Genomic DNA, 14774 nt, shown 5'->3' with positions numbered 1-14774 from the left:
GTCTTAAACCATCCCCGGCTCTGATTGTACTCCACTTGCTTCCAGTGGATGCATATATCACATTAACGGTTCTCTGCATCGTAGAAGAGGCCTGCTGGAGCAAAGGGCTGGGGTACCTGCATAAAGTGGTACCCCACTATGCAACAGACACTGTTAAAGGCTTGCAACCATGCAACTGCTCAAGCAGCAAGTCTTCATACAGTTTAAGCAAGGGTAGAGGTCTCCCAATATGAGGAGTTCCAGGTCCCCGACCCAGACTTCAGAAAACACATAAAAATGGATATATTCATGGGAGCATGAATTTACAAGAGAAACTGCAGCTCTTATCTCAGATTCACTAAGACGTTGACTTTTTTGTACCTTCTCATTGCTTTGATATCCCTGCAAAAACTAATGAATAACCGAATTGAGGAGCCTAAAAGGCAACAGCAGCACTTTATCAAATGCTGAACACATAGCTAGTAGAGCTTGCTACCACAGTTTTCAACATTGTGAGTTGCTGTAAATAACAGGTGTTACTATTGTTCTACATACTATTACTCAACTCAGCTCAACTCATAGAGCAGGAAAGGCTGATGCGTTGAATCAGCGCAACTTACAGGTCACAGGGTGAATGTTGCTTAGAAAGACCATTACACGTATCAGGTCTGCAAATAGTTTACTAATGTATAGAAAAAATGAAAACCTGTCTGCATCTCCTCCTACCACACATTTGGAGCCAGGGGAAAGAATTGTGACCATTGATGATTGGAAGGAAGACTGGATGGACCATGCAAGGAATACGTGTCTTTTGGAAAAGAGAAAAGCAGAGTAAATGTGAATAGCAAAGGTAAAGAGTTTCAGGAGATAAGAGTTTCATACAGTATTTTTGTCCATATGAAAAAATTTAAATGTAGTAGCCAATAGGTTGTTTCAGGGTGAACACAAATTGTTTCAGGTGAGTTCACTGTAATACAAATGGGAATTGTCTAAGAGTTATACCCAATATCCCCTCTAATTGTTTAGCTGCGTACTGCAAAGAAGTGACTCCATGTGCAATAGCCAAGGCTGTAAGGCCGAAGAGATAGACTCACACACAGTTGCACACACACATGGGCTAAAATTTACATTCATGTTACGTCAGGTTTGAGTTACTTTTTTTTAACTCAAATCTGACACAAAGTGTAGTTGTGGTAATTATGATCCAATGCAAAGCTGCGCAAAGTGCTGCCCTGCGTCCTATTGCTTCAAGGGGCGTTCAATGGATGGTGCATAGGTGTTCCCATGCAACCATAAAAGGGTTTTCACGCAACTCCCTAGCTACAAAGAATTGTAGACAGGGATTCACCCCAAAATCCTGCAACTCCTTGAGGCAGATGGGAAAAGGAGAAATGTTTTCACTTCTCTTCGTTTTCCCACTTTGTGTGTTCTTCATTCTACAGCACTCATACGAAAAGGGAAACTCCTTCAAGCATAGTTTTTGTACAGGAAGGGAATCTTTCTGTACAAAAACTATGATTACCACAATGCAGACACCCTAGAACTGTGGCCCAAGGCTTTTTTCATTGGTGTATGACTGCGAGAAGTGCGCCAGCACAGGAAGAGAGCAGAACAGCACCACAGTTTAGCAAATATGGGACTGTTCTGTTCTCTCCCATTCGTGCAATGCAGTGCAGTGACTTTATTTGCTATGCTGTGTTGCATACTGCTAGAAATGGGGTCTTTGGTTGACAGTCAGGTTACCCCCGTTCAAGCAGGGACTCTCACTCTAGTCAGGGTAAAAGAAAATCACTCTCAGCTAAACCCTGCTTACCCCCTTGGTAGCGTGGCAGAGCAGTAGGCTTAACTTCAGAGTGCTAGGTGTAAAGTATGTGTACCAACACACACAGTAACTTAATGAAAACACTACAAAATGACACAACACAGGTTTCGAAAAATAGGAAATGTTTATCTAAACAAAACAAGATCAAAACGACAAAAATCCACAATACCCAACTCAAGTTAGCAATTAAAAAGCAAAAAGAGTCTTTATATAGTTTAAAACACACACTACCACTGTTAGCATGAAAATGTACCTTGGGTGCGTAAAAAATAACCCTGCACGAGCGGGCGTGCGTTAAAAAGGGCTTGCAATGCGTCGATTTCACTCATGAGCGAGACCTTGCGTCATTTCTCCTTTGGTCGGGTCAGGCGTTTTGTTTATTCTCTCCGCAGGAGAGCGATGTTTCGATCCAGTCAGCACTCTCAGGCCTTGCGTTGCATTTACACGCCCAGCAGTGTTTGCGTCGGAAATCCAGCCGCACGATGTTCCGAAAACCACGCTGCGCAGGTTGCGATCTCCCAGTCTCTGTCAGCGATTCTGTACGTCGTTTCTCCACCTTCGTGCGCGTCGATTCTTCAGCCGCAGATTAGAGTTGCGTCGATCTTTTCCCCGCACAGCGCTCTGTGTGTGGATTTCCTCCTCTTAGGCTGCCAGCTACTCCTTTCAGGGTCCCAGGAACTGGATGGGCACCACACGGCAGAGTAGGAGTCTCTCCAGAGACTCCAGGTGCTGGCAAAGAGAAGTCTTTGCTGTCCCTGAGACTTCAAACAACAGGAGGCAAGCTGTAAATGAAGCCCTTGGAAATCTTCACAAGATGGAAGGCACACAAAGTCCAGTCTTTGCCCTCTTACTCTGGCAGAAGCAGCAACTGCAGGTTAGCTCCACAAAGCAAAGTCACAAGCAGGGCAGCTCTTCTTCCTCAGCTCTTCAGATCTTCTCCAGGCAGAGGTTCCTCTTGGTTCTCAGAAGTGTTCTAAAGTCTGTGGTTTTGGGTGCCCTTCTTATACCCAATTTCTCCTTTGAAGTAGGCCTACTTCAAAGTAAAGTCTATTTTGAATGTAAAATCCTGCCTTGCCCAGGACAGGCCCCAGGCACTCACCAGGGGGTTGAAGACTGCATTGTCTGAGGGAAGGCACAGCCCTTTCAGGTGTGAGTGACCACTCCTCCCCTCCTTCCTTGCCAGTGCTTAATTTGTAAATTAAGAGGTGCCGGTGCTCAAAGCCCTTCTCTTAAACACGAGGCTGCTGTAATTAAATCTGCCAGCACTGAATACTGAGGCAGCGTAATCCTGAAGCCATCTCGGGCCTCTTCAATCCATTTACGGCCACCCCTGCCCCTTCAGCTCATCCTGCAACTTTCTACTTTCTCTCTTTATGACACTTTTTAGTTTTTCCTTCTTCCGTCTTTCACATATGTGTCTTTTGCTCGCAGCAAGTGCTTGCGGCATAAGAATAAGCCCCAGCCCTCACAAATAAGTGCCGGTGCTCAGCACTGGAAACAACAAGCACAAATTAAGCACTGCTCCTAGCATAGATGGCTCATCAGGAAATGCAGACTACACCACAGCTCCCTTTGTGTCACTGTCTAGTGTGAGGTGCAACCAGCCCAACTGTCAAACTGACCTAGACAGGGAATCCACAAACAGGGAGAGTCACAGAAATGGTATAAGCAAGAAAATGCTATCTTTCTAAAAGTGGCATTTTCAAACGCACAATCCTAAAATCAACTTTACTAAAAGATGTATTTTTAAATTGTGAGCCTAGAGACCCCAAACTCCACATTTCCATCTGCTCCCAAAGGGAATCTACACTTTAATCAGATTTATAGGTAACCCCCACGTTAATCTATGAGAGGGACAGGCCTGGCAACAGTGAAAAACAAATTTAGCGATATTTCACTGTCAGGATATATAAAACACATTACTATATGTCCTACCTTAACCATACACTGCACCCTGCCCTTGGGGCTACCTAGAGCCTACCTTAGGGGTGCCTTACATGAAAGAAAAGGGAAGGTTTAGGCCTGGTGAGTGGTTCACTTGCCCAGTCGAATTTACAGTTAAAACGGCACACACAGACACTGCAATGGCAGGTCTGAAACATGATTACAGAGCTACGTATGTGGGTGGCACAACCAGTGGTGCAGGCCCACTAGTAGCATTTGATTTACAGGCCCTGGCACCTCCAGTGCACTTTACTAGGGACTTACTAGTAAATCAAATATGCCAATCATGGATAAGCCAATTACATACACATTTTGTAAAGGAGCACTTGCACTTTAGCACTGGTTAGCAGTGGTAAAGTGCCCAGAGTAACAGAAACAGCAAAATCAGAGTCCAGCACACATCAACAACCTGGGGAACAGAGGCAAAAAGTTAAGGGAGACCAAGCCAAGGATGAAAAGTCTAACACATAAGTTTTTATAGTAAATCTGGGCCAGAGTGTGTCAGAAATGCATACATGCATGGTAAACACACAGTTAAGTATTTTTTTTTTCAATTTTGTCTAGCACTCCTGCTTCCCAGAGTAGTGCACCTCACATTGAACACTTTAGATCAGTCATAAAGGAATTTGAATCATTTGCGCTAGTGTAGTGCTGCTGTCACCTTAGCTTTGAGCGAGATAGCAGTTGCGCCACATGCAACCCTGAGTCGGGTACCTTGGCTCATGTTTCTACTGTGAAGGTCTGAAATGTTCTTGGCTTTTCACCGGAGGCACCAGATTACCACATCAGGAGCCGGCACAAAAGTTCTAAGTGCCACACTACTATGTATTGTGACAGGTAATAACAGATTTCAAGTGCTAACAATTGGAAGCCCAACAGATAGTCTTAGAGAGAGACAAACAGAAGCCCTTGGATCCCACAACCTGCCCCATAAAATGCCCATAGAACTGCAAACTTTGTTGCCTGTGGTCAGCCCTCTGAGTAATGTTCATAACTCCAACCCTTTTAGGAAATATACCTGATCTCCCCACCAACCGTAAAAACAAAAAGTCCTCCCTCCTTGAATGCAAGTGCTTAATGGGTGCCTGCCAAGCGTTCTGAATCTTCAATATGAATAACTAAAATGGTCGCTGAGATCTTGAACTCTTGTGGCAGCCGACATTTCATGCTAGGCCTCGGCAGGCTTGTCTGTACGCGAGTCTGAGGCTCTTCTTCACAAGATGTGAATCTCAGAGTCTTAGAATCTCATTGAGTAACATTTAGCACACTTATATGTGACAGCTGTAATCACACCTGCCAGCATATAAATAACCCAACCCCCTATCGCACCATAGAGCAGGCTGGCAGGCAGTCAACGTAATGTGTCGGGCATCTGCGGAAGACCAGAAATAAAGGGGGTCACACCTTATGCGAGTGGCAGGGGTGCACAGATGCCAGAGGAGGCTCTAAGTGCTGTAATCAGGGCTCGTGGTAATACCCAGGAGATGTCAGGGGAGCTATCACGGGGGGTAGTCAGCAGTGTGGCCACCTGTGAGTTCTTGACAGGTAGTCCTAAAAGCAAGTTCTGGAAGGAAGGGTTTCACATGGCAGAGAAGAGATAGTTGAAAGTGAACTGTCTGTGTCTTATTTTGGGAAATTTGCACTTGGATGGATGGATTTTAGAACCTAAGGGATATTCCAGTGAGCTCCAAAATTCAGCAACCTAATGGACACTATCATTTGTAGCAAGTGTGGAAAGCAATGTCTGAAGCAGGCATTTTTTCCAATATGAAAACAAGACAATTATGTCATGCTTAGATTGAATATTGACACTCGCTTTTGGCATTAAGGTGTCTCTACCTAGAAGGCAACTCTGCAAGCCTTGAATGCCCACCTGTGGTGCCTGTGGTGGCACTCATAGCTAGAGTTGGGTGTCATTGCATACTGGTGGATGAACACACCAAACCTTGGCACTTAAATAAGGGAGGTGAAAGGATGGAGCCACAGCCTTTTCTACAATATATGCACTGTAAGAAGACATAGACATAACCAACTGGATGCATTAGATGAGCCCAGACAGAAATAATTTAAATCAACTAAGTACTTTTCCACCACACCTATATGAGCAGATACAATGTTCAACATTGCCCAATGATCTGAGTAACAGAAACCAGTGAGATATTCATCAGAACTTGTAGGAAAATGTCCCCTTCAAAATAGCTGGTGGAAGCAAAAACCTGATTAGTAAGGTCGAAGAGATTGTCTTGGTTTAAGCAAAATAATTTTCTCAATAATTTAGCTAATGTATTGAAGATTACTAATAGAATGAAAGAGGTTCAGTATGGTATTGTCCAGTGTGTGTTTCTTCAAAATAAGTGAGATAAGGCTTATTTTGTTAAAGCCCTTGTGTGAAAGCCATACTTTTAGTATGTTCAGCCCCTTTTTATCTGACTGATACTCATGGTAACTGACCCTGACTGTGCCCCTGGCTCTGCTAACCAGGTCCAGGGCCAGTGCTCTGATCAAAAGATATATGGTAATGTGGCGCAATTACAATTGGCAATGACAGACTCATGTAAGTCCCTAGTATATAATAGGGAAGGGACATTTAGAGGCCTAGTAGACTTTCTGCACTGGAGTGTGCACTACTGTGTTGCCTGATGCCATTTTTAAAAACTGTCTTTAAACAGTAAAATGTGTGCAAATTCAACTTTGGAATTAAAGGTACTTCCAAAGTGATAATCTACCTTATGGGTGGGGTGTCATGTAACTATAAGCAGGGACATAATAAAATATGTTTTATATTCCTTGGTGAAGGTAAAACTACCCATTTCATTTTCCCCTATTATAAAAACTTGTATATATTTAGCTCTACAGGTTAACATTGGAATATTTCATATAAGCATAAATATTGCTAGGAAGGAGCTAAATGAGTCATGAAATGAGTCAAAAGTTTGGTAATGCTACAACCAACAACTTGCCGCTGTTGAATTTATCATAACTAATACAGAAGTTATAGGACTTTCTTTTCTGTAAGCCCAAATCCAGCCTTCTAGTGGCCTCTCCTGATTAGTCACCCTCAACAGGATTAGCCAGCCTGTTTTGATGAGGTGATAAGTGGACTGCATTGAACAGAGGTTATCTGATGGGGGGAGTTCAGCAGCTTCAGCGGCCAGATCAGGAAGGGGTATCAGTAAATCAAACCGGGCTTCAAAGAGAACAGGACAGACAGGAATGCCAGCCAGGCCTACCCCCTCACCCTGTTCCCCACAGACAGATAGCAGGCCCAGGAATGGAATTTGCAGATGGTCTGGAAGGGGAGTGTTAATGGGAATGAGCCACACCAGTAGGCTGGTTTAGCCAGGTCTTTCTCTGCTGGAGAAAAATCATCGATATTGGATTTTAAAGTGTAGTGCTTTGTGGGACCATCAAATGCCATACTTTGGAGTGAGCTGTCATGCTTTTGCGTGGCATCCTGCATCTCATCGGACAGGGGTGCCCCCATGCCAGGCCCCAAAGATGATTGAATAAATGTCTGGGTGCTGCATAGCATCTCAGATCTGCTGCTTGAAACTATAAGAAGAAGCAGGACTGACCTGCTGGAACCCTGGTCTGCAACCCAAAGGACTGCACTCTGAAGTACTGTAACTGTTGCACACTGGACCAACAGTCTTAAGGACTTTGCATTGCTTCAGAAAGGAGTCATGAGTGGACTTTCTAAAAGCAACAGGTTAACAGAGCTTGCTTCTACCAACAGTCACAAAAGTCCCCAGCCTGAAGTGCATCCAGTGGAGTTTTAAGGATTTGGCCAGGTGCATTGTGGGAATTGTAGTCCCAAACTTCCAAGGACCATCTCAGAGCTTCTAGACCCTTAGATTTGTGTTTCGGACAATTTTAACCCTTAAGAGGAACTTCAGGAAGAAGTTCCAGAAGATTGGAGCAACTTTGTGAAAAATCTTAATAAGTGGACCGACCTGATGTCGTGAATCAAGCCGACTACCTTCAACCGCAAACCAGCTTGAATTTCAGGTTTTTCCTGATGAAAACTCCGAGCTTCAGACTTCCAGAATTTGACTGGGGCCTCGTGGAAAAGCAATCCGATGACGTTGCATCAAAATCGGCTTGCTGGAGAGGACCGCACACCTTCGAGTGAGAAAAGCTCCATAAAAGATTCTAAGTACAAAGGTAAAATTTTGATCAAGGCCTCCTGCTCTAGCCCACCCGTGGTTGGAGCTATTGATTTCTGAGCACTAGAAACCACCTTTTTTTATTTAATCTTTACAAATTCATATCTCTGGTTCCCTACATTGTTTTCTGTCGTTTTGGTATCATTTTAAAGATAAAAATATTTCCTATTTTCATAGATTGGTGTGGGTTTTTTATTGTGTGTTAAGCTTTACTTATTCACTATATTGCTGTATTTAAATGCTTTACATACCTGTCTCCTAAACTAAGCCTGCCTGTTCGTTGCCAAGCTACCAGGGGTTGAGCCAGGAGCTAATGTTTTGAGACCTTGAGCTGACCTAACACTTGACTGGTGGCCTTGTAGCTACTGGTAGGTGTGTACTTACCTTTGTAAGAAGCTGGCCTGGTGTGTGGTGGACATTTATGGTGTTGGCACCTTATTTCGGGTCGAGACAACCCCTATTAGTGAAGTGTAGGCAGCGTCTAGGAAGCCAAGGCTCTCTAGAGGTAGCTGTGGATGAGCAACCAAGACTTATCTAGGAGACATGCAAAGCTTATGCAATACCACTATAGTCACACAACAACTTTTCACACATGAAAGAACCACACAGTGTTACAAAAAAAATATAGGTACTTTATTATAGTAACACAACACTAGAATACTAACATTGGACTGGTGGCCTTGTCGCTACTGGTAGGTGTGTACTTACCTTTGTAAGAAGCTGGCCTGGTGTGTGGTGGACACCTATGGTGTTGGCACCTTATACCAGGTCCAGGCAAACCCTATTAGTAAAGTGTAGGCAGTGTCTAGGAAGCCAGAGCTCTCTAGAGGTAGCCGTGGATGAGCAACCAAGACTTATCTAGGAGACATGGAAAGCTTATGCAATACAACTATAGTCACACAACAACTTTTCACACATGAAAGAACCACACAGTATTACAAAGATAAAGGTACTTTATTATAGTAAAACAACACTAGAATACTTATAGGCATGCCCCCCGTAATTGGAGGTAAATACACACTAGTTATATACACAATAGCAATTAGCATAGAAACAACACGCATTGGCAATACTTAGTGAAAATAGGGAGGGCTCCAGGAGAGGGCCAAACCATATACTAAGAAAGTGGAATGTGGAATGTGAAGTGAAGCCCCCCACCCAAGGGTATGGAGTTGTTAGAGGGGAGCTGGAAGAACTAGGAACCTTAAGAGGTGAGTACTTGAGTGACCCCCATGGACCAGGAGAGCAGAGGTAAGTACCTGGTCTCTTCAAGGACTAACAGGAGGACTTGGAAAAAGGATTGTACAAGAACAGAACAAGACTAAGAGAAACAAAGGTGGATTCCAGTAGAGGAGGACCTGAGAAAGAAGGGGACAGAGTCCAGTCAACGATGGAATGTCCAGTGGGGGCAGAAGTTACTACCCTCCCTTCTGTGGATGAAGAACCATGTTGATGGGGGAAGAAGAAGACCAGCTGTACAGCCCAGAAGCTGAAGAGAAGTCCTTTGAGTGGTGCAGATGGTGTCCCATGTCAGTTGTCGGGTTTCAAATGGTCAGTGGTGCTGGAGAACCACCAACAAGCCTTGGGAAATGCAAGAGGAGCAAAAGAAGAGTTACAAGGCTGAAGAGGACCAGCAAGGCCCAGGGGACTTGACACTTGGAGGGGAGTCTGGGGTGGCCTTCATCGGTCAGGAGAGTCAGCAGAAGGAGTAGTAGCCCCCATTGGCAACTTATTGGCAGCAGGCTCATTAAGTCGCAGTGAGGCCCAGTCAGCACACCTGAAGAAGAGCCGCTGGAGCAGCAGAGAGGAAACTATGCTTGGCAAAAAGAAGTGCTGGGGTCTGGGAGTACTCTGATCCTGAAGATCCCTTGGAGCAGTAGACAACAAGCCTTGGTAGCTGCAAGAGTTGCGGTGCATAGGGATACTGTCCTGCAAGGAGAGGCAAGGGCTTACCATCTCCATAGTTGGACAACTGGCAGAGAGGGCCAATGGAAGCACTCCAGACATCCACCTGTGATGCAGGATCCACGCAGTTACAGAGGAGAGCAGATCCATGCAGCCGGATGTTGTTGCTGTAGATGCCTGCAGATGCAGGGGAGTGACGCCTTCACTCCAAAGGAGATTTCTTCTTGGTGCAGGCTCAAGTCTTGCCAACGTCAGAGGATGCACAGCTGGGGAAATGTTGCAGTTGCTGGAAGGAGCCAGAGAAACAATGTTGCACAGCGAGGTCGTCGCAAAAGTTGCAGACTTGTTGGTTCCTGAAGAGTTCAGTTGCGGTTCCAGTGGCCAGAAGTGGAAGTAAACAATGCAGTGGAGTCTTGGTGTAGTCTTGCATGTCAAATCTGGGGACCCACCTTCAAGGGAGTCACTAAATAGCCCTAAAAGGGGGTTTGGTCCGCTAGTAAGGTTACCACCTATCAGGAGGGGTCTCTGATGTCACCTGTCTGACCTGGCCACTACGATGCTCCCAGGGGCCTCTACACATCTTGGATTCAAGATGGCAGAATAGCGTAGCCACCTGGAGGAGCTCTGGGCACCCCTCAGGTGGTGATGGACAAGGGGGGATCACTCCCCTTTCCTTTGTCCAATTTCTCAGCAGAACAGGGACAGGGGGTCCCTGGGCTAGTGCAAACTGGTTTGTGCAAGGAGGGCAACAAATGTGCCTTTGAAAGCAAACCGTTGGCTTAGGAAGGCTACCCCTCGCCAGCCTTGTAACACCTATTTCCAAGGGAGAGGGTGCTGCCTCCCTCTACCACAGGAAATCCCTTGTTCTGTCTTTCCCTGTCTGGGCTGGATGAGCAGCAGGAGGGCAGAAACCCTTCTGAGGGGTGGCAGCAGGTGGGCTGCCTGGAAAATCCCAGAAGACTTGTAGGAGCAATACTGGGGGCCCTCTAAGGAGCCCCCAGAGTGCATGGGATCATACAACCAATACTGGTAACAGTATTGGGGTATGATCCTGACATGTTTGATACCAAACAAGCCCATTATGTAGCTGGACACAGGTGTCACTGGAAAAATGGTTTCCGCGCACTTTTGAGGTCCAGTGCAATGGGGCTGGAGTTCATAGGGGCACCTCTGCTCATGCAGGGGTGCCCTTGCACACAGGGACCTGCACCCTGCCCTCGGGCTAGGAAGGCCTACCATAGGGGTGACGTTCAGTAACCTGGTGCAGTGACCTGTGGTGAAAGGGTGCATGCACCTTTTCATGCAGGCTGCAATGGCAGACTTGCAGACACATTTTGCATGGGCTCCCAGGGGTGGCATAATACATGCTGCAGCCCGTGGGGATCCCTGGTACCCCAAAGCCCTGGGTACTTAAGCACTATATACTATGGACTTAGAAGGGGGCACCAGTATACCAATTGTGGAGTGCACAAAAGACCTAGGCAACCGAATTTAGAGGGAGAGAGCACAATCACTGGGTCTTGGTTAGTAGGATACCAGTGAAAACAGTCTAAGTAGACTGATAGCAGGCAAAAACTGGGGGTAACCATGCCAAAAAGAGTGACTTTACCACAACCCTTACTAATAATCTGCCTTCCAACAGCCCTCCTTTAGGGATAAATTTGGGCTATAGTGAAGATTCACACAATACATATGAGTGAAGTTATAATTGGATAAATGTCTGAACAAGAAACATTATCTTACACTGATGATTACATTGGTAGAATAGCCAGCGGCCCATGTCTTTGCGACAACAGAGGGCATCAATTTTAAATACACAACAAGACTCCACTTTGGCTCAACTAGAAAAATTGCATAAGAAATTGGTAAGTACAGGGCTACACGCCAAGGTTTTAACAGATTGTTTAAATGCAAATATCATCCTGGTGGGATTACATGTACGGAATGTTCACATTATTTTTGTTGATGATGAGGAATTTAAAATTGGGTTCAGTTCAGTTGGGTTCAGGAATTTAAAATTGGGTTTAGTTTTGTTTCAAACAAATTTCAAACAAATGCTCAAGCAGCTGGATAGTCCTGAGCATACAGAAAGGATCTAAAACATATAGAAAGGATTAAAAAAAGAGCTAGGAAAAAAGTTCTTGGTGGATCAAACTATAACCAATGCTAAGGAAACTCTAAAAAAGGTAGAAGCTACCATTTCTGATTTTGAAAGAACTCATATCCTAAAGAAAACGGATACGTTACAAAAAGACATCAGGAGATACAGTAAGGAGCGCACATATCCATATTTTAACAAATACTTTTACAGTAAATACTGGTGGTACTCAGAAAGATATTGTTACTTTCTCAGATACTGCTAGTGATTCTGACAGTGACAACTCTGTTTCTACTGCGGGCCTTCCAAAGTCGTAATATTGAACCCTCCACCTCTAGACAAACGTTTCTAGAAAGAGGCCAGAGACCTGCACATGGAAGAGTAAGGAACTTCAGGCGGGGTGGTTCAGGAATCAATACACCCCAGAGATCAGACAAACCAGGAATCAATATTACGAGTGGTAGACAATATGGCACATAATCCTGGTTTGGAAGAGGTACTGATTTTCAACTTGTTTTCCCACGCGTTAAGTTCTAAAGAAATTGAAGTTTTGAGTACCGGTCTATCCCTTGTGCCGACTCCTCAGGAATGACCAATTTTTTACTCACATCTAATTATATAAATATTCTAGGACATTGAGGCTTAAATTTTGGTTTACCAAGAATCCACATGTGAGTCCAGAAAGTATCACAGGCTTGCGATGTGCCTCTACATTTTTTCCTCCGATTAACTTGATGCCAAAGGAAATCATAACGTTTCAGAAAGCAGTTCTGTTTGGGGTAGAGAAAGTATTCAAGGAACATAAATATGTGCAGCCCAACTTTACTAGAGCTCAAATGAAGCTTTATCCTCCCTATCCAGCAATAACAATATACTTATCAAACCTGCTGGTAAAGGAGGAAGCATCATTATTCAAGATAGAACAGATTATGAACAGGAAGTTTTAAGACAACTACATAATCCTTCACATTACAATAAATTAAAGAAAGATCCAACACCATCCATCAGAAGTGAACTTCGTGAAGTGACCAATAAGGGTCTGCATGGTGGGTGGTTAAGCAAAATGGAATATGCCTTAATAAGGATGATTTTGCCTTACCCGCCTTTTATGTTTTACCCAAAATCCACAAAGATACAAAGAAGCCACCAGGAAGACCCATTGTGGCTGGCTGCAGTCGGTTTTACAACCACTTGCAGAATATATTGATTTTTTCATCAAACCGTTTGAACCTCTAACCAAGTCATACACAAGAGATAGTCTGTCTGTGATCACTCAAATAGAAGGCGCTCCTTTCAATCCTGAGGTTGACATCTTGATTATGATGGATAGACAAAACTTGTACATCAATATTCCACAAGGTGAGGCACTTGAGGTAATTACCACCATTCTTAACTCTAGACCAAGACCTCATAGGGTCCCCATTGATTCTATCACAAGTAGTGTTCAGATTGCACTGGAATGCAATTACTTTCTGTTCATGGATGAGTTATTTGCACAAATAAAGGGATTAGCAATGGGAGCTATTTTTGCTCCTGATATTACAAATCTATATGTGGCCACTTTTGAAGAGTATACCATCTATTAGGAGGGCAATCCTTTTGGCAGTTACATGATAAAATGGCTCCGGTATATAGATGACATCTTCTTTATTTGGCATGGTGCAATAAGTGACTTACTACAGTTTCACAAATGGATTAATAAGCAAAATACAACCATAAAATTTACCCAGGGGTGTGATACCCATTCCATTAATTATTTAGATTTAAACATTTCAGTTGATTAGGGTGAGCTGTATGTAGGCCTATATACTAAACCCAGGCCAGAAATACTCTACTGAGATATAATAGTCATCATCCCAGGAATTTAAGGGACAATTTATTGTTTGGGCAATTCTTAAGGATTAAGCGTAATTGCACCAAGAAAGACGACTATTTTTTGGAAGCCAAGACTCTAATGTCCAAATTGATTAAAAGAGGATTTCGATATAGACTGGATAAAAGATCCCTGAAACGTGCCTAGTATTACAATGGACAAGCCTTACTCCAGGTCAAAGAGAAAGCTGTTCACTCTTGTATGACTTGTGTTACAACTTTTGGCTCAGAGTTAAATGGAATAAAAAGATTATTTTTAAAAAATTTGCATTTATTAGTATCTCTTGACATTCCACTTGAGGAACCATTATTTGCCTTAAAAAGGGGAAAAAGCTTGAGAGACAGTCTAGTGAGGGCCTTCATTGAACTAGAACCATCCACACTGAGTAACATCTGGGGACTAACACCAAACTTTGGACATTTCCCATGTGGGAACTGCTGTGCATGTGCTTCCACTAGAATTGTTAAAACATCTAAATGAGAGAACTTGGAAGCCAAAATATTTTACTAATTTTGGTTCTAAAAATGTTATTTATTGTATTCAATGCCCATGTTTTTTGTTTTACAATGGTAAAACAATTCAGGAGGTCAGAAAATGGATTATTCAACATCAATCACGAATACGGTGTAATGTTGTGAATGCTCCTATGGTTGAACATTACAATCTTATGAAACATACCCCCAATGATATGCACTGGTTTGTACTTGATGTTATAAAACCCTCGAAAAGACGTGTAAATGTGGGCAACCTGTTGACCATTAAAGAGAACCGATGGATTTGGCTTGCAGATACAGTTAAAAAGGGTCTGAATCAAAAGGTGGAATGGCAAATACTGGCAACGTCATAGATGGACTGTCTTGAACAGAACAGTTAATGTAAAGTATTCCACATAGAGGGTTATGGATCTTAACCTTCTTTCATGGTTCTGTGCCTGCTATTGCTGACATTGAATCGATATCTAGCAGTTTTACTAGAGAGGGTCTGGTC

The sequence above is a fragment of the Pleurodeles waltl genome, chromosome 4_1 (assembly GCF_031143425.1).
Source record: "Pleurodeles waltl isolate 20211129_DDA chromosome 4_1, aPleWal1.hap1.20221129, whole genome shotgun sequence".
Lineage (NCBI taxonomy): Eukaryota > Metazoa > Chordata > Amphibia > Caudata > Salamandridae > Pleurodeles > Pleurodeles waltl.
The sequence above is the reverse complement of the archived record's forward strand: the minus strand, read 5'-3'. Positions refer to the sequence as shown.